Genomic DNA, 25,790 nt, shown 5'->3' on the forward strand with positions numbered 1-25,790 from the left:
GTCAACAACTAGGGGTCACAATTTCATGATTGTCAGCAAAAGAGCGAGGAGTGAGATGAGGAGAAATATCTTTACTCAGAGTTGTTAGGATTTGGATTGTGCAGCCTGGGATCAAGGTGAAGGTAGATTCCATATGACGTATGAAAACAGAGCTGGATATGTCCTGGAAGTGAGGAAATTAGAGGGCAATGAAGATAGGACTGGAAAACAATCCTGCCTTGAATTATTTCTTTCTCACCACAATTTAAACAAAACATGCAAAGTACATTCAATTCATTGGCTCATCTGCCTCGACCCATTCGCCAGGAGATTAAATGGATGCTCAAGTTAGGAATGGGTATCATAAATTCTCAAATCTCTGCCATCAAGAGTTAGATCGTGCTACAGCGGGTTGGGCCGATGGGCCTGTTTCCGTGCTGTATTGCTGTATGAAAATGGATTAGAATAACAAACTTTTCCTGAAAGACAACCAATGTACAGGACGAGCTGTGAATATGTGGGGTCATTATACAGACCAGTTACTCTAATCACTCTAAGCAAAGCATGTGATTGGAACAAGCCAAAAACTGACCCTGACAAATGCTATTTCTCTGTACTCTGAACAGGATATGGTCATTTCTGCCATGTTGGAAGTGGATGCAATTCCAAAATGTCCTTGAACCAATCGACCTATTCAGCTAGAAGGCATTGAAGAGATTGCAAAGGGTTAGGAGTCAAGTGCAGAGCCGACTAAGGAGGGTAGATTTCATTCCCTTAAGGAAAATCACAGACAGGAACAGGAGAAGGCCATTCGGCCCCTGGAACCTGCTCATCCATTCAATAGCATTGTGACTGATGCGCTATTCCTCACACTCACTTTCCTGCACTTAACATGAAACCCTCAATTCCCTGACTGATCAAGAATCTATCAATCCCAGCCTTAAACCTGCTCCCTGTCCCCACACACAACTCTCTGTAGCAAGGAGTTCCAAAGACTCTCAACCCTCTGAGAGAAGGAATTCCTCCTCACCTCAGTCTTCAACTTTGAACCAGATGGTTGTTTGTTCCTGACAACAGTCATCATTAGAGTCTTAGCTCCAGATCTGTTTCTGTTTAAAATCAGTTCCAAATCCACCACCTGCCACAGCAAGATTCACATTCACATCTGCAGGGCATACCCTGGGGAGCTGAAAACATAAGATTTTGCTCTTATGTTTTTTTTTCAGAAATTGAAAGTGAATCTCATCTAAATTGAGATTGGAATGAATTGCCCACACCATTGAGCTAAACATTGGTGTTTCCAGAATCTGTACAGTGTAGAAAGAGACCATTCAGCCCATCCTGTCTGCCCCAAGCCTGTGAAGAGCATCCCAAACAAACCCTGACCCGACCCCAGTAACCTTGCATTAATCATGGCTATTCCCCTTAACCTGCAACATCATAGAATCCTACAGTGTGGAAGCTAATCTTCCACACTGACCCTCTGAATAGAATCCCACCCAGATATACTGCCCTACCCCATCCATATGACCTTGCATTTCCCATGACTGACCTTCCTAGCCTGCATAACCCTTACACTATGGGCGAGTTAGCATGGCCAATCCATCTAAACTGCACATCTTTGGACTTGGGGAGGAAACCGGAGCACCTGGAGAAAATCCATGCAGAGATGGGGAGAATGTGCAAACTCCCAATAGACAGTCACCTGAATCCCTGGTGCTGTGAGGCAGCAATGCTAGCCACTGTGCCACCGGCCATGCAGGGGTTGGTTAGCTCAGTTGATTCTATAGTTGGCTTACAATGTATCGTCACGCTGACGGCATGCAGTTCAATTGCTGCTCTGGTTGAGATTGCTGTGAATGATCATTCCCTGTGCCTTCAATGTGTTGCCCCTCAAGTTAAATGATAAAACAGTTGTTGCTTTTTCTCGCTCTTTCTCACCCACATCTCTCTCTCTCTCCCTCTCTCTAATGTAAGCGAATGTTGACTTTACATTAACCACCTACTATAAACATAACTTTGCTGATTAAAAATTAACTGCCCTCTTTTCACTGCAAAATAACTTAAGTGTTTCATTCCCACGGCACGATTAGAGTGACCAGTACAAATAAAAGACAAGATATTTTATTCTATTTTCTTCAAAAAACTCAATCAAGTTTGAGAGACACGATTTCCCACGCACAAAGCCATGTTGACTATCCTTAAACAGTCATTGCCTTTCCGAACACATGTACATCCTGTCCCTCAGGATTCCCTCCAACAACTTGCCCTCCACTGACGTCAGGCTTACTGGTCTATCGTTCTATGGCTTGTCCTCACCACCCTTCTTAAACAGTGGCACCACGTTTGCCAACCTCCAGTCTTCCGTCACCTCACCTGAGACTATCAATGATACAAATATCTCAGCAAGAGGCCCAACAATCAGTTCCCTAGCTTCCCACAGAGTTCTCGGATACACTTGATCAGGTACTGGGGATTTATCCACTTTTATGTATTTCAAGATATCCAGCACTTCCTCTTCTGTAATGTGGACATTTTACAAGGTGTCACCATCTATTTTGCTACCTTCTATACGTTCCATATCTTTTTCCACAGTTAACTCATGGCAGATGACTAACTTGGCTGGATTTCTTTTTCCCACCTGATGGATAGCTCAAGGCCTGATCAGTCAAGTGCACACTGACCTGTCAGTTAACTTTTCTTTCTTACGAATTATTGTCTTTCACTGTTATCTGTCTAATTAAGAACATGCAATGTTTCTGTAAACTTTTGTATAAAGGAAGCCACTTTGTATCAGTAAATTGGAGTAGCCTGCTGGGGCACTTGAAGAGCTGGTACCCTACTCTCCAAGGTTATTAGAACCTAGTTAGTTTAGCTTGTAAGTATCAGTGTTATGTCGTAGCAGTGATGCTAATTGCGAATAAAGAGGATGACTAAAATTAAACTAAACTGTCTGAAAGAGGTTTTTATTCCAGACTTCCAAAGAGTACAATCTCCGGGACGAACAAAGAGAGAGGATTTACAGGTCTGAGTCCACAAGGGATTCCCCGGGCCGTCTCAAATCTGTACTTTAACAGTCTCACAATCTTGATTGAGTTTTTTGAAAAAGTAACAAAGAGGATTGATGAGGGCAGAGCTGTAGATGTGGTCTATATGGACTTCAGTAAGGCATTCGAGTAAGGCATGGGAGACTGATTAGCAAGGTTACATCTCACAGAATACAGGGAGAACTAGCCATTTGGATACAGAACTGGCTCAAATGTAGAAGACAGAGTGTGGTGGTGGAGGGTTGCTTTTCCTGACTGGAGCCCTGTGACCAGTGGAGTGCCACAAGGATCAGTGCTGGGTCCTCTACTTTTCATCATTTAGATAAATGATTTGGATGTGAGCATAAGAGGTGTAGTTAGTAAGTTTGCAGATGACACCAAAATTGGAGGTGTAGTGGACAACAAAGAAAGTTACCTCAGATTACAAAAGGATCTTGATCAGATGGGCCAATGGGCTGAGAAGTGGCAGATGGAGTTTAATTTAGATAAATGTGAGGTGCTGCATTTGGGAAAGCAAATCTTAACAGGACTTGCACACTTGATGGTAAAGTCCTAGGGAGTGTTACTGAATAAAGAGACCTTGGAGTACAGGTCCATAGCTCCTTGAAAGTGGAGTCACAGGTAGATTGGATAGTGAAGAAGGCATTTGGTATGCTTTCTTTTATTGGTCAGAGTATAGAGTACTCTGGCAGCCCATTTTATACATGTACCACCCTCTGCATGAAAATGTTGCCCCTTAGGTCTCTTTTATATCTTTCCCCTCTCACCCTAAACCTATGCCCTCTAGTTCTGGACTCCCTGACCCCAGGGAAAAATCTATTTATCCTATCCATGCCCCTCATAATTTTGTAAACCTCTATACAGTCACCCCTCAGCCTCCGACGGTCCAGGGAAAACACCCCAACCTGTTCAGCCTCTCCCTATAGCTCAAACCCTCCAACCCTGGCAACATCCTTGTAAATCTTTTCTGAACCCTTTCAAGTTTCACAATATCTTTCCGATAGGAAGGAGACCAGAATTGCATGCAATATTCCAACAGTGGCCTAACCAATGTCCTGTACAGCCGCAACATGATCTCCCAACTCCTGTACTCAATACTCTGACTAATAATGGAAAGCATACCAAACACATTTTTCACTATCTTATCTACCTGCGACTGCACTTTCAAGGAGCTATGAACCTGCACTCCAAGGTCTCTTTGTTCAGCGACACTCCCTAGGACCTTACCATTAAGTACATAACTCCTGCTAAGATTTGCTTTCCCAAAATGCAGCACCTCGCATTTATGTGAATTAATCTCCAGCTGCCACTTCCCAGCCCATTGGCCCATCTGGTCCAGATCCTGTCGTAATCTGAGAAAACCCTCTTCGCTGTCCACTACACCTCCAATTTCGGTGTCATCTGCAAACTTACTAACTATACATCTTATGCTCTAATCCAAATCATTTATGTAAATTACAAAAAGTAGAGGGCCCAGCACCGATCCTTGTGGCACCCCACTGGTCACAGGCCTCCAGTCTGAAAAACAACCCTCCACCACCACCCTCTGTCTTCTACCTTTGAGCCAGTTCTGTATCCAAATGACTAGTTCTCCCTGTATTCCATGACATCTAACCTTGCTAATCAGTCTCCCATGGGAAACCTTGTCAAACATCTTACTGAAGTCCATATAGATTACATCTACTGCTCTGCCCTCATCAATCTTCTTTGTTACTTCTTCAAAAAAATCAATCAACTTTGAGAGACATGATTTCCCAAGCACAAAGCCATGTTGACTATCCCGAATCAGTCCTTGCCTTTCAAAATACATGTACAGCTTGTCCCTCAGGATTCCCTCCAACAACTTGCCCACCACTGAGGTCAGGCTCACCAGTCTATAGTTACTTGGCTTGCCTTGACTGCCCTTCTTAAACAGTGGCACCACGTTTGCCAACCTCCAGTCTTTTGGCACCTCACCTGTGACTATCGATGACACAAATATCTCAGCAAGAGGCCCAGCCATCACTTCTGTAGCTTCCCACAGAGTTCTCGGGTACACTTGATCAGGTCCTGGGGATTTATCCACCTTTAACCATTTCAAGACATCCAGCACTTCCTCCTCTGTAATCGAGACATTTTGCAAGATGCCACCATCTATTTCCCTCCAGTCTATATCTTCCATATCCTTTTCCACAGTAAATACTGATGCAAAATATTCATTTGGTATCTCCCTCATTTTCTGTGGCTCCACCCAAAGGCAGCCTTGCTGATCTTTGAGGGGCCCTGTTCTCTCCCTAGTTAGCCTTTTGTCCTTAATATATTTGTAAAAACCCTTTGGATTCTCCTTAATTCTATTTGCCAAAGCTATCTCGTGTCCCCTTTTTGCCCTCCTGATTTCCCTCCTAAGTATACTCCTACTTCCTTTAAAGTCTTCTAAGGATTCACTCGATCTATCCTGCCTATACTTGACATTTGCTTCCTTCTTTTTCTTAACCAAACCCTCAATGTCTTTAGTCATCCAGCATTCCCTATACCTAGCAGCCTTCCCTTTCACCCTGACAAGAATATACTTTCTCTGGATTCTTGTTATCTCATTTCTGAAGGCTTCCCATTTGCCAGCTGTCCCCTTACCTTCGAACATCTGCCTCCAATCAGCTTTCGGAAGTCCTTGCCTAAGACCGTCAAAATTGGCCTGTCTCCAAATTAGAACTTCAACTTTAAGATCTGGTCTATCCTTTTCCATCATTATTTTAAAATGAGTAGAATTATTGTATCTAGCCCCAAAGTGCTCTCCGACTGATACTTCAGTCACCTGCCCTGCCTTATTTCCGAAGAGTAGGTCAAGTTTTGCACCTTCTCTAGTAGGTACATCCACAGACTGAATCAGAAAATTGTCTTGTATGCACTTAAGGAATTCCTCTCCATCTAAACCCTTAACACTTTGGCAGTCTCAGTCGATGTTTGGAAAGTTAAAATCCCATACCATAACTACCCTATTATTCTTACAAATAGCTGAGATCTCCTTACAAGTTTGTTTCTCAATTTCTCTCTGACTGTTAGGAGGTCTATAATACAATCCCAATAAGGAGATCATCCCCTTCTTATTTCTCAGTTCATCCAGCATTCCCTATACCTACCAGCTTTTCCTTTCACCCTAACAGGAATATACTTTCTCTGCACTCTTGTCATCTCATTTCTGAAGTCTTCCCATTTTCCAGCCATCCCTTTATCTGTGAACATCTGCCCCCAGTCAACTTTTGAAAGTTCTTGCCTAATACCATCAAAATTGGCCTTCCTTCAATTTAGAACTTCAACTTTTAAATCTGGCCTGAACTCTTCCATCACTATTTCAAAACTAATAGAATTATGGTCGCTGGCCCCAAAGTGCTCCCCCACTGACACCTCAGTCACCTACCCTTCCTTATTTCCCAAGAGTAGGTCAAGGTTTTCAACTTCTCTAGTAGGCACATCCATATATTGATGCAGAAAATGTTCTTGTACACATTTAACAAATTCCTCTCCATCTAAACCTTTAACACTATGGCAGTCCCAATCTAGGTCTGGAAAGTTAAAATCCCCTACCATAACCATCCTATTATTCTTACAGATAACTGAGATCTCCTTGTTGTGGTTCTGTTCGCTGAGCTGCGAATTTGTGTTGCAGACTTTTTGTCCCCTGTCTAGTTGACATTCTCAGCGCTTGGGAGCCTCCTGTGAATGGCTTCTATGATCTTTCCTCCGCCATTTGTAGTGGTTTGAACGTGCCGCTTCCGGTTGTCAGTTCCAGCTGTCCGTTGCAGTGGTCGGTATATTGGGTCCAGGTCGATGTGCTCATTGATTGAATCTGTGGATGAGTGCCATGCCTTTAGGAATTCCCTGGCTGTTCTCTGTTTGGCCAATATACCGACCACTGCAACGGACAGCTGGAACTGACAACCCGAAGCGGCAGATTCAAACCACTACAAATGGCAGAGGAAAGATCACAGAAGCCCTTCACAGGAGGCTCCCAAGCGCTGAGAATGTCACTTAGACAGGGGACGAAACGTCTGCAACACAAATTCCCAGCTCGGCGAACAGAACCACAACAACAAGCACCCGAGCTAGAAATCTTCTCACAAACGTTGAGATCTCCTGACAAGTTTGTTTCTTAATTTCCCTCTGACTATTAGGGGGGTCTATAATACAATCCCGATAAGGTGATCATCCCTTTCTTATTTCTCAGTTCCACCCAAATAACTTTCCTGGATGTATTTCTGGGAATATTCTCCCTCAGTATAGCTGTAATGCTATCCCTTATCAAAAACACCACTCCCCCTCCTCTCTTGCCTCCCTTTCTGTCCTTCCTGTGGAATTTGTTTCCTGGAACATTAATCTGCCAGTCCTGTCTATCCCTGAGCCATTTTTTTGTAATTGCTTTGACATGCCTGTCCCATGTTCCTAACCATGCCCTGAGTTCATCTGCCTTTTCTGTTAGACCGCTTGCATTGAAATAAACGCAGGTTAATTGATCAGTCCTACCTTGTTCTCTGCTTTGTCCCTGTCTGCCCTGACTGTTTGACTCGCTTCTGTTCTCAACTGAACCAATCTCAGATTGATCTCTTTCCTCACTATCTCCCTGGTAACTACCTTACTAGTTTAAATCCTCCTGAGCATTTCTAGCAAATCTCCCTGCCAGTATATTAATCCCCTTCCAATTTAGGTGCAATCTGTCCTTCTTGTACTGGTCACGTCGACCCCAAAAGAGTTTCCAATGATCCACAAATGTGAATTCTTCTCCAACACACCAGCTTCTCAGCCTTACATTCATCTATTTCTGCGCTCACTAGCTCATAGCACTGGGAGCAATCCAGATATTATTACTCTCAAGGACCTTTTTAAATTCCTGCCTCACTCTCCGTAATCTCCCTTCAGAGTCTCAACATTTTCCCTTCCTATCTCCCCCTGGAGAGCATTCTGCACCACCTCGAAGACATCCTTGATCCTGGCACCAGGAAAGCTACACATCATTCTGATTTTTTGCTGCTTCCCACAGAAACGTCTGTCTGTACCTCAGACCAGAAAGCCCCCTAACACAATCGATCTCTTGGAACTCCGATGGCCAGCAATACATGAAGGGTGGTGGGGAATCTGGAACTCACTGCCTGTAAGGGTGGGGAGAAGCAGAAACACTCATCACATTGAAGGAAGATTTAGATGTGCACTCGGGACGCCAAGGCTATGGGCCAAGTACTGGGGAAATGGGATTAGAGAATAGTGAGTTGGTTGTTTCTGCCCAGCACAGACTCAATGGGCCGATGTGCCTTTTTCAGCACTGTAGACCTCTCGAAAACTATGACTAACTCACTTTGAGATTTGTATTCTACATCCAAGATATCATCAAAAAGTAATGTACTTTTGTACATTTCATGTTCAGAGATGAGGGGTTTCTCATTGAAAGAGAGATAGAGCAGTTTAGGCCAATATTCTCTGGAGTAGGAATGAGCAGAGATCTAACTGAGGGATGTAGGACGCTAAAGGGGGTGGGATTGACAAAGGTGACGGAGAGAGGATGTTTCCTTATGTGGAACGATTTAGAATGAGAGGGTCACTGTTTCAGGAGAAGGGGACGGGACAGATTGAAAACAGTGATGGTGAGGAATCACTTCTCTCCAAGGGAGAGGGGATGGGAATCCAAGGGAATTCACCCTCCAGTGTGTGGGGACATGTCAAGACATTGAATAAATTGAAGGAGGGGCCAGACAGTTTGTTCATCAGTGAGAGGTTAAAGGGAGCGGTGGCAGGAAATTGGAGTCAAGGCTGGGATGAGATCAGTCACATCCATATAGAATGGGGGAAGCAGGCTCCCGAGGGCTCCTATGTTGTGTTGGTCGTCCAGTTACCTGAACACGTTTTAGTATGAGTGCTCATAGCACATGCTCAGAAAGCTCTGAATCTGAGTGCATAAATTGTGCGATGCATCACATTCTATTATTCACTTAATAACCAACAACATAAGATATAGCAGCCATTTGGCCCATTAAGATTGCTCTGCCATTCTGTCATAGCTGATATGTTTCTTAACCCCATTCTCCTGCATTCTTTCTGTCACGGTCGATCCTCCTACTGATCAAGGAGCCATCTATTAATGGGAGCCATCTATTAATGACAGCCATCTGCAGTAATGAGGTCCACAGATTCCCCACTGTCATCCTGAAGAAATTCCTCCTCACCTCAGTTCTAAAGGGAGTTCCTTTCACTCTGAGGATGTGCCTTTGGGTCCTAGTCTCTCCTACTCGTGGAAGCATCTTCTACATGTCCACCCTGTCCGGGCCTCTCAGTATTCTCCAACTTTCAATCAGATTCTCCCTCACTCTTCTAAACTCCATCTAGTTGAGACTCAAGAGTCCTCAACCTCTCCTCACGTGACAAGTTCTTCATCTTGTAAACCCTCTCTGGACGCCCTTGATATTCTGCCCATCCTTCCCAAGAAAGGGGGCCCAAAACTGCTCCCAATGCTCCAAATGTGGAGCCTTATACAGCCTCCACAGTACATCCTGCTCTTGTATTTTAACCCTCCCGAAATGAATGCTAACATTACATTTGCCTTCCTAACTGCCAACTGAACCTGCCTGTTAACCTGAAGAGAATTCTGAGCTTGGATTCTCAAGTCCCTTTGTGCTTCAGATTTCTGAAACTTTTCTGAAAACAGTCTTGTTCTCGATTCTTCCTACTAAAGTATATAACTTCCCACTTTCCCACATTGTATTTTAGCTTTGTATTTAGCACACTCTCCTACCCGGTCCAAACCCTTCTGCAACCTCTCCACTTCCTCAACACGACCTGTCCTTCTACCTATCTTTGTATCATCAAAGAAACACTCATGACAATGAAATGGTAATGCTGCTCATGTGCATGATGCTAGACCCAAAGCAAATGGCTCCTTGCCCCAAAGACGAAGGCCAGAAGGGGCCACTCTCAGACATTAAGCTGTTGTACTGGGGCAAACAACAGATTGATGTCCCAGGGCCTAAAATGTAGGTATTCCCTCAAAACATGATGAAAGATAAAGCAATTAGCCATCAGTGTAACTTTCCCTCTTCTAATTCACATTGCCCTGTTGGTAATTTAGTTGACAAAGATGGAACATATCTGTGATTTAGATGATTGCAAACACTACTGATTATTAATAAATTCAAATGATGTAAAAATATTCAAAAAGCTTGGGCAGGCCTACGCTTTATGCTATAAGCAAGGGAAACACTTGCAATGTATAAAAGGTGGCTGGGTTTTTGAGAGTTAAGGTAAACTAAAGAAAATCTCCACTTTCACTGAACCAGAAATGTTATAAAAGTTTACATACTGTATCCTTTCTTGGTTTTGAGATGGTTAAAACGTGGTATGCCAAACTGCTATCTGGTTTGCAGGCATCTATAATCAAAAACATCAAAGTGAACTGAAAGGTTAGAGATCAGAATGTTAGAACAACAACAAACGATAACTCAAAATTAAATATAGAGTGATACATAAGATCAAAGCCCCAACCCAGCTGGAATACAAACCTAAGCTCTTGGCGATATATCGATCTTTTCCAAGCAGTTCACAAACCGGGTGACTCAATAACATCGAATGTGTATTTTGCATCAACATTCACTACAAAGTTGGCACCTCCCCTCCCAGAACAAGCTCACATAGGGAAGGTGAAGGCCCTGGGGTAATTTACAATTTTTTGTATTATTAATCACTCATGGCACATGGGCATCATCCACTGGGCCCAGTGTTTATTGCCCAACTCATTCCTAGTTGCCCCCTTGAGAAGGTAGGGATGAGCTGCTTTCTTGTACTGCTGCAGTCCATGTGTTGTAGACAGGCACGAATTCCCTCCCTCAGGACAATGCGAGGATTTTAACCCAATGACACTGAAGGAACAGTGGTATGTTTCCAAGTCAGGACACAGTAGCCCAGAGGGGAACCTGTACAGGGTGGGTGTGCCCATGTACCTATCGCACTTGTCCTTCTAGATAGAAGTGGTCGTGGGTTTTGAAGGTGTTGCCTGAGGATCTTTGGTGTATTTCTGCAGTACATCTTGTTGATGGTACACACTGCTGCTACTGAGCATGGGTAGTAGAGGGAGTGGGTGCTTGTGGATGTGGTTCTAATCGAGCTGTTTGAATGTTGTTGAGACTGCCACCATCCAGGCAAGTGGGGAGCATTCCATCACACTCCTGACTTGAGACTGAGATACTTGGAATAGCTCAATCAGGGAAGATTCTGACCATATATATCCCTCTAAGGAAAAAAGTAGTGAAATCATGAAAAACTAATATAGTTCTATTTTTTTCAGATGGATCCCAGGGTCTGCCCTACAAATTACAAGTTGAGTTATACCTATCGCACAAAGCCTCCCTCAGCTATATGGACAGCCTTTGATTTTTCGCCATTTAATACTAATTCTCAGAGTACGCCCCCTTGTTCAAGAATCTCAAGGTTTGTAAATGAAATGAATAGTTGCTAACGTGTGCCGTGTTCTTGACTGAACAGTATACAGCTCCAGCACAGCTCAAAAGGGTCAAGAGAAAAGATGGAAAGTTGCCTTCAACAGTAAACAGTCAGTCCCCAGGTGGCAAATAATATCTGTCCCTGCTGAGTTTCTCCAACAATTTCTGTGTTTCTTTTTATTTCTGTCATTCATTGCCTGAAGAAAGCCAATTGAATGCTGGCCTTTATATTGGGAGAGCTGGCGTACAAGGATGCAGAAAGGATGCTGCAGTTATACAAAACCCTGGTTAGACTCCACTTGGAGCAGATCTTGGCATCACTCCTGAGGAAGGATAGATTGGCCTAGAAGGGAGTACAGCCGGAGTTTACAAGAATAATAACTTAACCCCTGAAGCCCAGGTATGGGGGTTGATAACACTAATTAAGTCTGTTGTGTCCAGAATTTACAGGGTTTATGGATGATCTGATCAAAGATATTAACAGAAAAGGACAGGGTGGAAAAATTGAAAGTATTTCCACTGGTTGGGGCCCCTAGAACTAGGGAGGACATTGCCAGAGAATTTGGACCACACTATTCAGGAGAGATGTTAGGAAGTATTACTGCACACAAAGGCTGGGAGAGGTTTGGAACTCTCTTCCACAAACAGCAGGCATTGCTGGATCAGTTGTAAGTTTTCAATCTGACAGTTTTTGTTGTTCAGCGAAGTCATTAAGTGGAATAGGGGCCAAAGGCAGGTCTATGGAGTCAAGTCACAGATCAGCCATTGAATGGTGGAACCGGCTCAATGGGCTGAATGGCCCCCTCCTGCTCCTTGATTATCAATATTCCACATTAATAAATGATGGAACACACCCCCCACCCGCTGCAGTTACAAAGTGCCATTTCCACAAACTGGAGCAATTAGTGATTTCAAACGGGAACTGAAAGTCCAATTTTTTTTATTTGCGCACATTCCAGATCCCCACCATCCTCTGGGTGAAACAATCCTCAAATCTCTCTCTAAACCTCTTACCCTTCACTTTAAAATGATGCAACACCCCACCCCACCTTGTTACTGACCCTTCGACTAAGGGAAACAGCTGCTTCCTGTCCACCTCCTTCATAATAGAGTAATAGAATCACACAGCAAGGAAACAGCCCCTTCGGTCCAACTAGTCCATGCCATCCATAATCTCAAACTAAACTAGTCCCACGTGTTTGCCTTCTAGAATGACTTTAAAAGTCACACAGCACCTGGTTTATAGTCCAACAGGTGTATTTGGAAGTACAAGCTGTGATGTGTTGTGACTTTTTTAAAAACTTTTTTGTCTACCGCATTCCAATACTGTCACCTCCACTTCTTAAATGAATTCAGTCCTTGGGGTAAGGGTAAACCCACAATACTATTCGGGAGAACCAGGATTTTGATCCAACAACTCTTTGAAATGTAGTTCCACGTCCAATTCTCTCCATCACTGAAACTCTCCAGTCCCCAAAGCAACATCCTGTTAAATCTCCCTTTGGCATGAGGCATGGCACTGATCCACAGATTCAATCAATACGCACATCGACCTGGACTCAATATACCGACCACTGCAATGGACAGCTGGAACTGACAACCAGAAGCAGTAGATTCAAACCACTACAAATGGCAGAGGATAGATCACAGAAGCGCTTCACAGGAGGCCCCCATGCACTTAGGATGTCACCTAGACAGGGAACGAAACGTCTGCAACACAAATTCCCAGCTCGGCGAACAGAACCACAACATAGAACATAGAACATAGAACAATACAGCACAGAACAGGCCCTTCGGCCCACGATGTTGTGCCGAACTTCTAACCTAGATTAAGCACCCATCCATGTACCTATCCAAATGCCGCTTAAAGGTCGCCAATGATTCTGACTATACCACTCCCACGGGCAGCGCATTCCATGCCCCCACCACTCTCTGGGTAAAGAACCCACCCCTGACATCTCCCCTATACCTTCCACCCTTCACCTTAAATTTATGTCCCCTTGTAACACTCTGTTGTACCCGGGGAAAAAGTTTCTGACTGTCTACTCTATCTATTCCTCTGATCATCTTATAAACCTCTATCAAGTCACCCCTCATCCTTCGCCGTTCCAACGAGAAAAGGCCGAGAACTCTCAACCTATGCTCGTACGACCTACTCTCCATTCCAGGCAACATCCTGGTAAATCTTCTCTGCACCGTCTTCTCTGCAACGACTTGTTATTCTCTGCAACGACTTGTTATTCCATTCTAAAACATCTGGAACCCCAATTAAGATTCCTCTTCTCTGCAACGACTTGTTATTCCATTCTAAAACATCTGGAACCCCAATTAAGATTCCAATTTGTATCTCAGTCCCAAATAACTGCTATTCCATGTAAAAACCACACGTAATTAGATTCCAGTTTGTATCTTATTCCTGGATATCTCTGTACAAACTATGCTGGAACCTTCAATTAGATTCCAGTCCATAACTCTCTCCCCAGCGTCGATATGTAAACTACCCCGAGTCCCTCAACCATTCTCCTATCTGTATTGCACTCCCTGGTACAGTTACTCTATATAAACTACCTCCAAACACCTCCATTAGATACCAGACTGTAACCCAGCAGAGCAGAAGACTATGATATAGGAACAATTTTAGAGCAATCAGCCAATAAAACTTGTTCTACCATTTGACCGTGACTGAATGTTTCTCAACCCCAAACTCCTGTCGAAACAAGAAATCCCCTTACGAAACAAGAAATTATCCATCTCTGTCTTAAACACAATCAATGACTTAGGCTCCACAGCCTTTTGCAGCAATGAGTTCCACAGATTCCCTTGTGTCTAGCTGAAGAAATTCCTCCTCATCTCAGTTCTAAAGGGACATCCCTTCACGCTGAGGCTGTGCCTTCGCATTTTCATCTCTCCTACTCGTGGAAACGTTTCCATGTTCACTTCATCCGGGCCTTTCAGCATTCTCGAATTTTCAATCAGATTCTCCCATATATTTCTACACTCCATCGAGTCCAGACTCAAGAGTCCTCAACCTCTCCTCTTATGACAAGTTCTTCATCCCTGGGATTTTTCCTGTAAACTCCCTCTGGACTCACTCCAGATCCAGCACATCCTTCCTTAGATAGGGGGCCCAAAACTACTCACAATGTTCCAAAATGTGGTCTGCTAAGGCTGTGTAAGGCTCTGGTCAGACCTGAAGACAATCCTGAACTCGGACTCCCAAGTCCCTCTGTGCTTCGGATTTCCGAAACCTTTCCCCATTTAGGAAACAGTCTCTGTCTCTATTCTTCTAATCCCATTGTATACCCTCCCACACTGTCATCCATCTACCAACCGAACCTTAATAGGATCCTGAACTCGGACTCACCCCCCGAGGACCTTGTTCGTGCTTCAGGCCTGGCAGCATCTGTCCAGAGACAGACAGAGAGAACATAGAACATAGAAAAAATACAGCGCAGTACAGGCCCTTTGGCCCTCGATGTTGCGCCAATCCAAGCCCACCTAACCTACATTAGCCCACTATCCTCCATATGTCTATCCAATGCCCGTTTAAATGCCCATAAAGAGGGAGAGTCCACCACTGCTACTGGCAGGGCATTCCATGAACTCACGACTCGCTGAGTAAAGAATCTACCCCTAACATCTGTCCTATACCTACCACCCCTTAATTTGAAGCTATGCCCCCTCGTAATAGCTGACTCCATACGTGGAAAAAGGTCTCATGGTCAACCCTATCTAAACTCCTAATCATCTTGTACACCTCTATCAAGTCACCCCTAACCTTCTTTTCTCCAATGAAAACAGCCCCAAGTGCCTCAGCCTTTCCTCATACGATCTTCCTACCATACCAGGCAACATCCTGGTAAACCTCCTCTGCACCCGTTCCAGTGCCTCCACATCCTTCCTATAGTATGGCAACCAAAACTGCACACAATAATCCAGATGCGGCCGCACCAGAGTCTTATACAACTGCAACATGACCTCAGGACTCCGGAACTCAATTCCTCTACCAATAAAAGCCAGTACGCCATATGCCTTCTTCACCGCACTATTTACCTGGGTGGCAACTTTCAGAGATCTGTGTACATGGACATCAAGATCCCTCTGCTCATCCACACTACCAAGTATCTGACCATTAGCCCAGTTCCCCATCTTTTTGTTACTCATACCAAAGTGAATCACCTCACACTTACCCACATTGAACTCCATTTGCCACCTTTCTACCCAGCTCTGCAGTTTATCTATATCCCGCTGTAACCTGACACAGCCTTCCTCACTGTCAACAACTCCACCGACTTTCGTATCATCCGCAAACTTGCTCACCCAACCTTCAAGCCCCTCCTCCAGGTCATTTATAAAAATGACAAACAGCAATGGTCCCAAAACAGATCCTTGCGGAACACCGCTGGTAACTGCACTGCAAGATGAACCTTTACCATCAACTACTACCCTCTGTCTTCTTCCAGCCAGCCAATTCCTAATCCAAACCTCCAACTCACCCTCAATGCCATACCTCTGTATGTTTTGCAGTAGCCTACCATGGGGAACCTTATCAAACGCCTTACTAAAATCCATATATACCAGATCTACCGCTTTACCCTCGTACACCTCCTTAGTCACCTTCTCAAAGAATTCAATAAGGTTTGTGAGTTACATATTACATATTAAAATCTTTTTGAGAAATCGAGGCTTTCAGGATGGTTTATACATGGAATAACATATACTTAGGAGTGAGTTATCATCTGGGATCTTATCAAGTTGATAGAACGGTCTATATAATAAAATAAGAGATATTCAGGAGTGAGTCAAGTCAAGGGGATCGGGAGGTTTGCGTGTAGAATAACAGATAACTGGGAGTGACTTACAGACTGAAATCTCATTGGCATGGTTGGGGGCAGGGGGGGGGCGGGGGTGGTGGTAGTGGTGCAGTTGATTTATATACAGAAAAAAAACAGGCAGGAGATGGACAAAAATAGGGCACAATGTAGCTACATGAACCAACCAAAAATGATGAATGAGAAGATTTCTAAGTGCTCTGAAAGATGGAAGAGACACTCACACAGTCAAGATAGGATAGAAGAATATTTCGATTTCCAAATGGCATCAGATCAAGACTGTCATCATTTTTTAATTGACCCAGCACAGACGGCTCAGAAAGAAAATTGAGCAGATGTCATAAGGTGACTGCAAAAAACAGAACAAATAACAGGAAACTAATCTGTTTGTTCAACCTGTGGTAGAAAGGCACAGCTGGTCAGGCAGCATCTGAGGAGCAGGAGAGTCGACGTTTTGGGCATAAGCCCTCCATTAGGAATGAAGTTAAACCATCAGATTATTGTAAGTCTGCACTACAAAGCTAAAATTGACCTGGGATCAATTCCTTTTGCAGTTCCAAAACTAGAAGTCTTTACCCAATTATATTAGTGACTTTCCACCAGCATACATTGAGCTACATCCCCATTTGCTTTCCCCATTCACTGAAAAATGAATGTTATTTTTTAATTTCAGTACCATAATGGTTATGATGCTGCCTATCTGGTACTTTCTCATTTATCTTGAGTCCAGTGGAAATACAATGAAACCAACAAACATGCAAAGTTCCATCCAATAACTTTGTTGATTTGAACACAGATTGTTTTATTTTATTGTCATACAACAAACATTTTGAAATCACAGCGGGTCAGTGTGGTATTAAGTAAACTCTTGATTTTTGGAACAAGCCTGCCCACACAGGATTCAAATTCTGCGACAGATCTTGAACAAGATGGCACACCTAGAAAATGGAGGGGGTGATGGACTCTCAGGGGAAATGTAGCACAGACAACTAAGTTTCGTATATTGAGACTGGCTGTAATGTAGCAAGGGGTCAGTAAGGTTCCAAACGATCGATTATGATGGGGACTCTCTCGTGAGAGGCCCACAGAGACGTTTCTGTGGCTGACAGCGAGAAATCAGAATGGAGTGTTGCCTCCCTGAGCTAGGATTAGGGGTATCATGGTTAGAGTGCAGAATATTCTCAAAGCAAAGTGGGACTAGAGGGAGGTCATTGTACACATTAGAACTAACGACATAGGAAGGGAAAAGGATGACACTGAAAGGAGACTATAGGAAATTAGGTAGGAATTAAAAAAAGTAGGTCCTGAAGGTTAGTATGAGCTAGTGATGATAGGAATAGGAGACTAGAGCAGATGAACATGTGGCTGAGGAGCTGGTGCAGGGGAGAAGAGTTCACATGTTTGGTCATTGAAATCTCTTCTGGTGTAGAAGTATCTGTATTAGAAGGACAGATTGCATCAGAATTGGAAAGTGACTAATACAATGGCAGGGATATTTGTGAGAGCTGCTGGGGAGGGTGAAAAGAAGTAAGGTGGGGTGGGGGAATGGGAGGTGGGACCCAGGGAGATATTGAGGGAAGGGATCAATCTGAGACTGGTAAGTTGGCAAAGGGAGCCATTCAAACAGTCAGGAACAAAGCAGAGATTTAGGTAAGACTGATAAATTAAACTGCATTTGTTTCAGTGCAAGAGGCCTAATAGGTAAGGTAGATGAACTGCAGGCATTTGAGGAACATGTGACTTGTATAAAACTTCCATCTTTCATAATGGAATATGCTGACTTCTGTTTTTGATATGTAAATTCCAGAAATTCTTTTAAATTACATTCTCAAGATAGCTCAGCTTTTTAAACAACAGGTGTGTAGTCTGTCTGTGTCCCAATGCTATGTCAGACTTACAAACGTTGTCTATAGTTTTGCAGCATTTTACATGGCTTCATATAGTTTTTGAGCAAAATAACACCCAATTCTGCAAGCTATGTCCGATTGACAAACCCTTGGTATAGTTTTACAGAGTTTTACATCGCTTCATGCAGTTTCTCAGCAAAATAAAATGTAATTCTTCAAAAAAACTTGTTCTCCTGGTTTTGTAACTTTGTGCACACTAGTCCAACACTGGCACCTCCAAGTCATAACTCGATTGAGTTGTTTGGAAGAAGTAACAAAATGGAATGCGGATGCTGGGAAGCACAGCAGGTCAGGCAGCATTTGACGAACAGGAGAGTCAACATTGTGGGCATAAGCCCTTCAACAGGAATGTAGTTCCTGATGAAGTCCCTTATGCTTGAAACGTGGACTCTCATGCTCATCTGTTGCTGCCTTACCTGCTGCACTTTTCCAGCTGCAGACAGAGTATAGGAGTCGGGATATCACGCTGAGTCTGTACAGGACATTGGTTCAGCTATTTCTAGAATATTGATTGCAATTCTGTTGTCCCCACGAGGAAAGGATGTTGTGTGGCTTGAAAGGGCTGAGAAAAGATTTACAAAGATGTTGCCAGGGTTGGAGGGTTTGAGCTATAGGGAGAGGCTGAATAGGCTGGGGCTGTTTTCCCTGCAGTGTCGGAGACACAGGGGTGAAATTAGAGGATTTTAGAAAAAAATCACGGGGCATTGAAACTGGAGATAGACATGGTGTTTTCCCTGGGGTGGGAGCAAGGCATAGATTTAGGGTGAGAGGGGAAAGATTTAAAAGGGACTCATTTCCCTCGGACTAATGCACCTAACACTGGGCAATTTAGCATGGCCAATTCACCTGCCCTATACATCTTTGGACTGTGGGAGTAAACTGGAGCACCTGGAGGAAACTCTCTGCACGATGAGAATGTGAAACTCCATTCAGTCGCCCGAGTCTGGAATCGAATCTGGGACCCTGTTGCTGTGAGGCAGCAGTGCTAACCACTGAGTCACTTGGATAGAAGGCCTCCTGTCTTCTAAGCTCCTAAAGTTTCGGGATTCATTTTCAGAATTTGGAATCAATCGTGCTCTAGAGTTAGAGAGAAACCTGAAACCATTTCTTCGATGTGAAGTTCCTGTGTTAATTTGGTCTGTTCTTTCTTCAGTTGAAGATGACAAATGAAGACAAGCCATGCCTGTCACCAGAAGGAACTTCTATCTTTCACCAGTAGGGGCAGCAGAGTTCTGTGACTCACTCCTCCGAATATTCTGGTAGATGGACGAGCCATTATTTTCCTGCCTTCTGGCACCGGCATTTTGGTCCCTTGTCCTTTCAAGGTGTATTAACGATGTGTAAGTCACATGACTGTCAGCCTCCCTCTACAAGGGAAAAGACAATGTCTTAATCCAAGGCTCATTGCATTTTCTGACCATTTCTGCAATTGTCCTTAAACAAAGGGGCTGAAGGACAGGAAATTGAAGCAGGAGTATTGGCCATGTGGTCCTTCCATCCTCCTCCAGTGGGATTGCCCAAATCAGTCTCCTATTCCCCACTTTCTCCCTTTAGCCTCCAAGTACTCTACCCAAATCATCCTTGAACAACATTCAGTGTTCTGGCCCTGATCACTTTCTGTGGTAGAGAATTCCACAGTCTCCCCATTCTCTGGGTGAAGACATTTCTCCTCATTTCAGCTCTCCAACCTGACTCCTTTAAATTATGACCCCTTGGTTTGGAACTCCTCCCCTTTACTTCTGTTAGGGGGAACATGCTTCCTGTTTTTACCCTGTTGGAATTCATCCCACCCCCATTCTTCCAAACTCTAGTAAGTATAATCCTAACGAATTCAGTCCTTCCTCATTTGTCAGTCCTGCCATCTCAGGAATCAGTCTGAGGCAGTGAAGGAGGCAGTCGGTTAATAAAAATAATTAGAACTGAATAAAGGTTACTTTCCCACTTTGAGACCCAACCACCCCATTGTGATCCTGGAGTTACTTAGAGTCAAAGTCAAATATCACCAAAACAGACCCTTCAATCCAATAGTCCATTCTGAACATATTCCTAAACTTCAGGTTCCATGTGCCTGCGGTTGACCTATATCCTTTCAAAAATCTCTTAATCATGTACTTATCTTAATGGCTTTTAAATATTGTAATTGTGTCTGTATCCATAACTTATTCTGCAAGTTCATTCCACACACAAATCACTATGTAAGAAAAATTGCCAACTATAAAATCTGTCTCCTCTCAACTTAAAAATATGCCCTCTAAATTTGAAAGCCCCCACAACTGCCATTCACCTTATCTATGCCCCTCATTATTTTATAAACATCTATAAAGTCACCTCTTAACCTCCCATGCTCCAGTGAAAAATGTCCCAGCATATCCAACCTCTCTTTATAACTCAAACCTTCAATTGCCTACAACATCCAAGTACATTTCTTCTGAACCCTCTCCAGTTTAATACTTTCATTCCTATAATAAGGAGCCCAGAACTAGATACAATACTCCAGAACAGGCCTTATCACCATCCTGTTCAACCTCAATAGGATATCCCAAATTCTATACTCAAAAGTCTGAGCAATAAAAGCAAGCGTGTGAAACGCCTTCTTAACCTCCCTATCTATATATGATGCAAGCTTCAGAAATCCCCCAGGTGTCTCTGTTCATCAACACAACCAATGGCTCTACTTTTAATTGTATCGGTCCTGTCTTGTTTGTCTTACCAAAATGCATTATTTCACATTTATTCAAATTTGACACAATCTGCCACTTTCAGCCCATTGACCAATTAATTTATGATATTAGATAACCTTCTTCATTATCCACTATATTACTAACCCTGGTGTCATCTGCAAACTTACTAACTATGTTTTCTATATTCTCATCAAAATCATTTATATAAATGAGAAACAAAAATGGACCCAGTCTTCCTGGACACTGAAGCTCTCCATGATGCTTCTTGAAATTCAAGATTGTGGACCTTAAATGATCAGTTGGCGCTTACTACCAGTCTTTAAAAGCGGCAACTTGTCCATCCAGCTGCATCTGGGTCATTACAATTTGGGTCTGAACACTTTAGTGATGAGTCAGAGCAGTAGTAGAGAAAGAAAAGAAAGCGTATGCTTCACCAGATCTCACGAACTGTTCAAAGAATCTGCCAGTTCAGTTGCATAAAGAGCAACAGCAAAAACATGAGTAGATGACATCCTTGCATTGAGGGACAGCTTTGGTGATGACTGGGTCCAGTTGCTACAAATGTCCTTGATCTCAGCTGTCCACAGAACACTTTGTGGCATGCATTGTTCTGCAGAAGGTGTTAGTTGCATAAAGCTTACAGCAGCTGCCAAGATCAAATAGTCACTGTCGGCTCGTATTTATATTTATCAAGCCACAATTTCTGAACCGTTAGCGCTATTCCTTGCTATGTGTCCATCTTGCATTGCAGCCACCCAGTAGATTAACATATTATGATAGGTATTCTATTGACAAGTCATTTGTCTCTCGTGGCACACCAGGCATTACAGAATAGATAACACAGGAAATCCAGACTGGGTACAGATTTCCTTCGGTCGACATCAATTTTTTTTAAAAAAATATACAGTCGTAGAATGTGTGTGTGACTGGTTGGGCCAACATTTATTGCCCATCCCTAACTGCCAATACGGCAGTTAAGAGTCAGCCACATTGTTGTGTTGTCTGGAGTTATATGTAGGCCAGACTGGGTAAAGATGACAGATTTTCTTCCAAAGAGGACTTCAGTAACTCAGATGGGACTCTGTCCTGTCAATGGTCTTCATTAGGGTGTAGGTTTGCTCGCTGAGCTATAGGTTTGATATCCAGACATTTCATTACCTGGCTAGGTAACATCATTAGTGGCGACTTCCAAGTGAAGCGAAGCTGTTGTCTCCTGCTTTCTATTTATATCTTTCTCTTGGATGGGGTTCCTGGGGTTTTGGGGATGTCATTTCCTGTATGTTTTCTGAGGGGTTGATAGATAGCATCTAGATCTATGTGTTTGTTTATGGCGTTGTGGTTGGAGTGCCAGGCCTCTAGAAATTCTTTGGCATGTCTTTTCTTAGCCTGTCCCAGGATAGATGTGTTGTCCCAGTCGAAATGGTGTTTTTTTTCATCCGTGTGTATGCATTAAATTCTAAATGCAACCCTTTTATAGAATTAAATTTCACCCCTTGCCATGGGAGGATTTGCACCTGGGGCATCACTGGAACATCACCTGGGAGTCTGTGTAAATAGGCTAGCATTAATACCATTCAGCCCTGACCTTAGCTTGCTAGATCAGAGAGCTAGTTGGGTGATTGTAACATGGTTCATTTGATCACATCCACTTTTAATGATTAATAGATGTGGTTCTATGTCATGCATTAGTTAAATTGAAGTCAATACTTATTATTTAATTGCAGAAAGCTGCACACCTAAGGGTTTAGGAGTCCTCGTCCGAGAATCCCAAAACAAAAGCTGTCGTCCAAGTTAAGCCGGTCATAATAGCCTCTATTTCAAAGGGAATGGAATATAAAATTCGGGAGATTTTGCTTAAACTATACAAGGCACTAGATATACCACATCTGTGATACAGTGATCAGTCTTGGGCCTTCCTATTTAAGGAGAGATAGACTGGGCATTGGAGGTAGTCCAGAGAGGGTTCACTCAGTTGATCCGGGTATAGAGGGACTGTGTGTTGAGGAAGGGTTTGGTAGGTCTAGCCTGTCCTCATCTGGTGTTTAGAAGAAAGAAAGGCGACCTTATTGAAGATTCTCAAATGACTTGACTTGAGGAGAGATGCAGATCGAGGTTGTTTCCCCCCCCCCCCCCCCCCCTTGTGGAAGAGTCTGGAACCAGACGGGTATCAAATCAGAATGTGGCAGGCCGAGAGAGGGGAAAGGGGGTTTGTCTGAGATGAGGAATTTCTTCTTTTCAAGGGGAATCAGTCTGTTGAATTCTTTGCTGCAGAGGGCGGTCAAGGTTAGGTCGTGAAGTACATTCAAGGCTGAGATTTTTGATCAGGAAGAGGAATTGTAGGTTATGTGATGAAAGTGAAGTTGAGGATTATCAAATCAGCTGCATTGAGTGGGGCAGACATTAAGGGCCGAATGGCCTGTTGCTACTCCTACGTCTCATAATTTTAATGGACTTGGGGAAGAATAATGCATCTCAGACATAGACGATAAGGACTGAAAATCCCAAAATCCTGGCAGGACAGGTTAATAGTTAAGAAGGCATTCAGGACACTTGCCTTTATCAGTCGCAGTGTAGATTATAAGAGCAGGTAGGTGATATCAAAACTGAACAGGATTTTGGTGGGGCCACCGCTAGTTAACTATAGCGAAGGATGTGATTGCAGTGAAGGGGGTGCAGAGCAGATTCACGACGATGTTGCCTGGGATGTGATACATTCCAGCATTGAGGAGAGGTTGGATAAACTCAGATTAATCTCTTTGGAGCAGAGAAGGTTGAAGGGTGACCTGAGAAAGGTGTATGAGACTGTGAGAGACACATAGCTGTAAGGCACATTTCCAATGGGTAAAGGAATCAGTAAACAGAGGTCATGGATTTAGAGCTAACAGGGGATTTGAGGAGAATATTATTTGTCCAGAGGATGGTGGGCTTTCTGGAACTGACTGCCTCTAAAAGTGGGAGATACAGAAACCCTCGTTACATCAAAGAAATATTTAGATGTACAACTGCATTGCTGTAGCCCCCGGGGATAAGGGTGAAAAAGCAGAAAAGTGAGAGTGTTGCTTTCAGATCTTTGTTGATATGAACCGCTTCTTGTCCTGTGAAGGTGTATGAAATAACGAGAACTTACTGATTCTCTTCTTGCCCTGATGTAACCTGGAGAAACAACCAGAAAAAGAAAAGATTTTAGTGCACAATATGGTGAGGGATTGCATTTTCCATTTCCCTTGGCATTGTGTGTCAGTTAAGAAAATGGGGTGCACAAGCAGAGGCGGCTGGGTGGTATATGTGCACGGATGACTGAAGGTGGCAGGACAGGGAGAGAGCATGGTTACTGAAGCACACAGCATCCAAGAGCAGGAGGTGATGTTGAATTTATACAAGGCGCTTGCTGGACATCAGCTAGAATATGCAGTTGTGTTTACCAAATTATAGAAAAGATATGAATCCATCTCAGAAAGGAGAGACACCTGTTCCCTTAGCGGAAATCACTCTACCCAAAAAAAGACACCGTTTGTCTGCAGCATTGTAATTTAGCCCGTGAGACTTTGAAACCAACTTCATACAGGCGAAGCAGCAACGTCTTTGTGGCTGCCAGACAAGAAACATAGTCGTGTGCGGTCAAAAGAATGTCATCCACATACTGGATCAATGTCACCCCCTTTGGGAGTGATATGTCATTCAGTTGCTGCTTCAGTACCTGATTAAACACCCCTGGTGACAAAACGAAGCCTTGAGGGACCCTTGTTGGTCTTTATAGGTGAACGAAAAAATGTCCCTCAAATGGTCAGCTAAGGACAAACAGAAAAACGCGTTGGCCAGATCAATGCATGAGAACCACTCATGGTCAGGGGTCAGCACAGACATTGCAGTATAGGGGTTTGGAACTGGAACTGTTGGAGCAGAAACGACGCTATTAATCCGCCCCAAATCATGGGCCATCCGATATTTACCAGTATTCTGCTTCTCTACAGGTAAGATAGGAGTGTTCCAGGCTGACTGGGAGGGTTCGAGCACCCCTGCTGCTAACAATCCTTCAATTGTGTCGGCGATGCCGGCTTCAGCCTGTGGTTTGTGTGAATATTGTCTCTGCCAAATCGGAGTGTGGTCAATCAAATCGAATGTGATTGGTGTGATGTGTTTGCAGTGACCAACGCCCATTGAACTTGCTGACCACAAAGTATCTGGCAGAGCGTCAAGCATCGCTGCAACCTGTGGATGATCTGTCTTCTCTCTACCATGAAACCTTTCAATCTGCCTATGTTCCAGCAGTACCTTGTTAGTAGTCCTGAACATAATTTTGTAAGCTTCCTCTGATGGTGAATATTGTAAACCGGGTAGCTGAGTCCAACCCCAATCAGTTAGCGCCATCAAACGTTTAGACATAGATCCCAAATCCTTGGCTTGATATTTAGCATGCACGGCCAATGTGAGATGAGGTATAACTTCTTCAGACATCTCATACCATTCCAACTGTTCTGCAGTCAGTTCAACAACACCCGCCACACCTTCTTTCCCTATCAGAATACAACTAGAGGAAATATCCCATAGTGTCTCTTCTAAATGCTGATAGAATGCATGCTGATAAATGTCATTATCATCACGATCATAATACAGGGTTACGTGAAGGCGATCTGCAGGAGGAGCATCTGAACCCAAGGTCGCCATCAGCCGTATAAAGACTGTATAGCGCCGTTCTGCCTGTTTTCAGGTTCAAGGAGTCCCCAATATTTCTCTGCCCTTCTGCCATTGGAGATGTGTCCGGTGATAGCATCATTTGGGATCCAGAGTGAATCATTGTCATAGAACAGTTGACAGAATAGCCATTAGGAAAGGTCACTACCAGCCCGTCTAGTCCGCACAGGACCGAAACCCCACATCTCACCAGCAAGTC

General features: G+C 43.6%; 1 long non-coding RNA gene across 5 annotated transcripts in view; it reads left to right on the forward strand.

Moving 5' to 3' along the window:
• Positions 1-25,790, forward strand: part of LOC140470775 (uncharacterized) — a 63,974-nt gene that overhangs the window by 20,974 nt on the left and 17,210 nt on the right. For 2 of the 5 annotated variants that reach the window (XR_011956682.1, XR_011956683.1), the window contains exon 6: positions 606-3,048. The exons of 1 other annotated variant lie outside the window; for it this stretch is intronic. This is a non-coding gene — a long non-coding RNA (uncharacterized lncRNA). Of the gene's footprint in view, positions 1-605; positions 3,049-11,325; positions 18,560-25,790 lie in introns of those variants that run through there. 2 more of the 5 variants (XR_011956684.1, XR_011956685.1) reach the window with 2 other exon arrangements.

The sequence above is a fragment of the Chiloscyllium punctatum genome, chromosome 52 (assembly GCF_047496795.1).
Source record: "Chiloscyllium punctatum isolate Juve2018m chromosome 52, sChiPun1.3, whole genome shotgun sequence".
NCBI classification, from domain to species: Eukaryota; Metazoa; Chordata; class Chondrichthyes; order Orectolobiformes; family Hemiscylliidae; genus Chiloscyllium; species Chiloscyllium punctatum.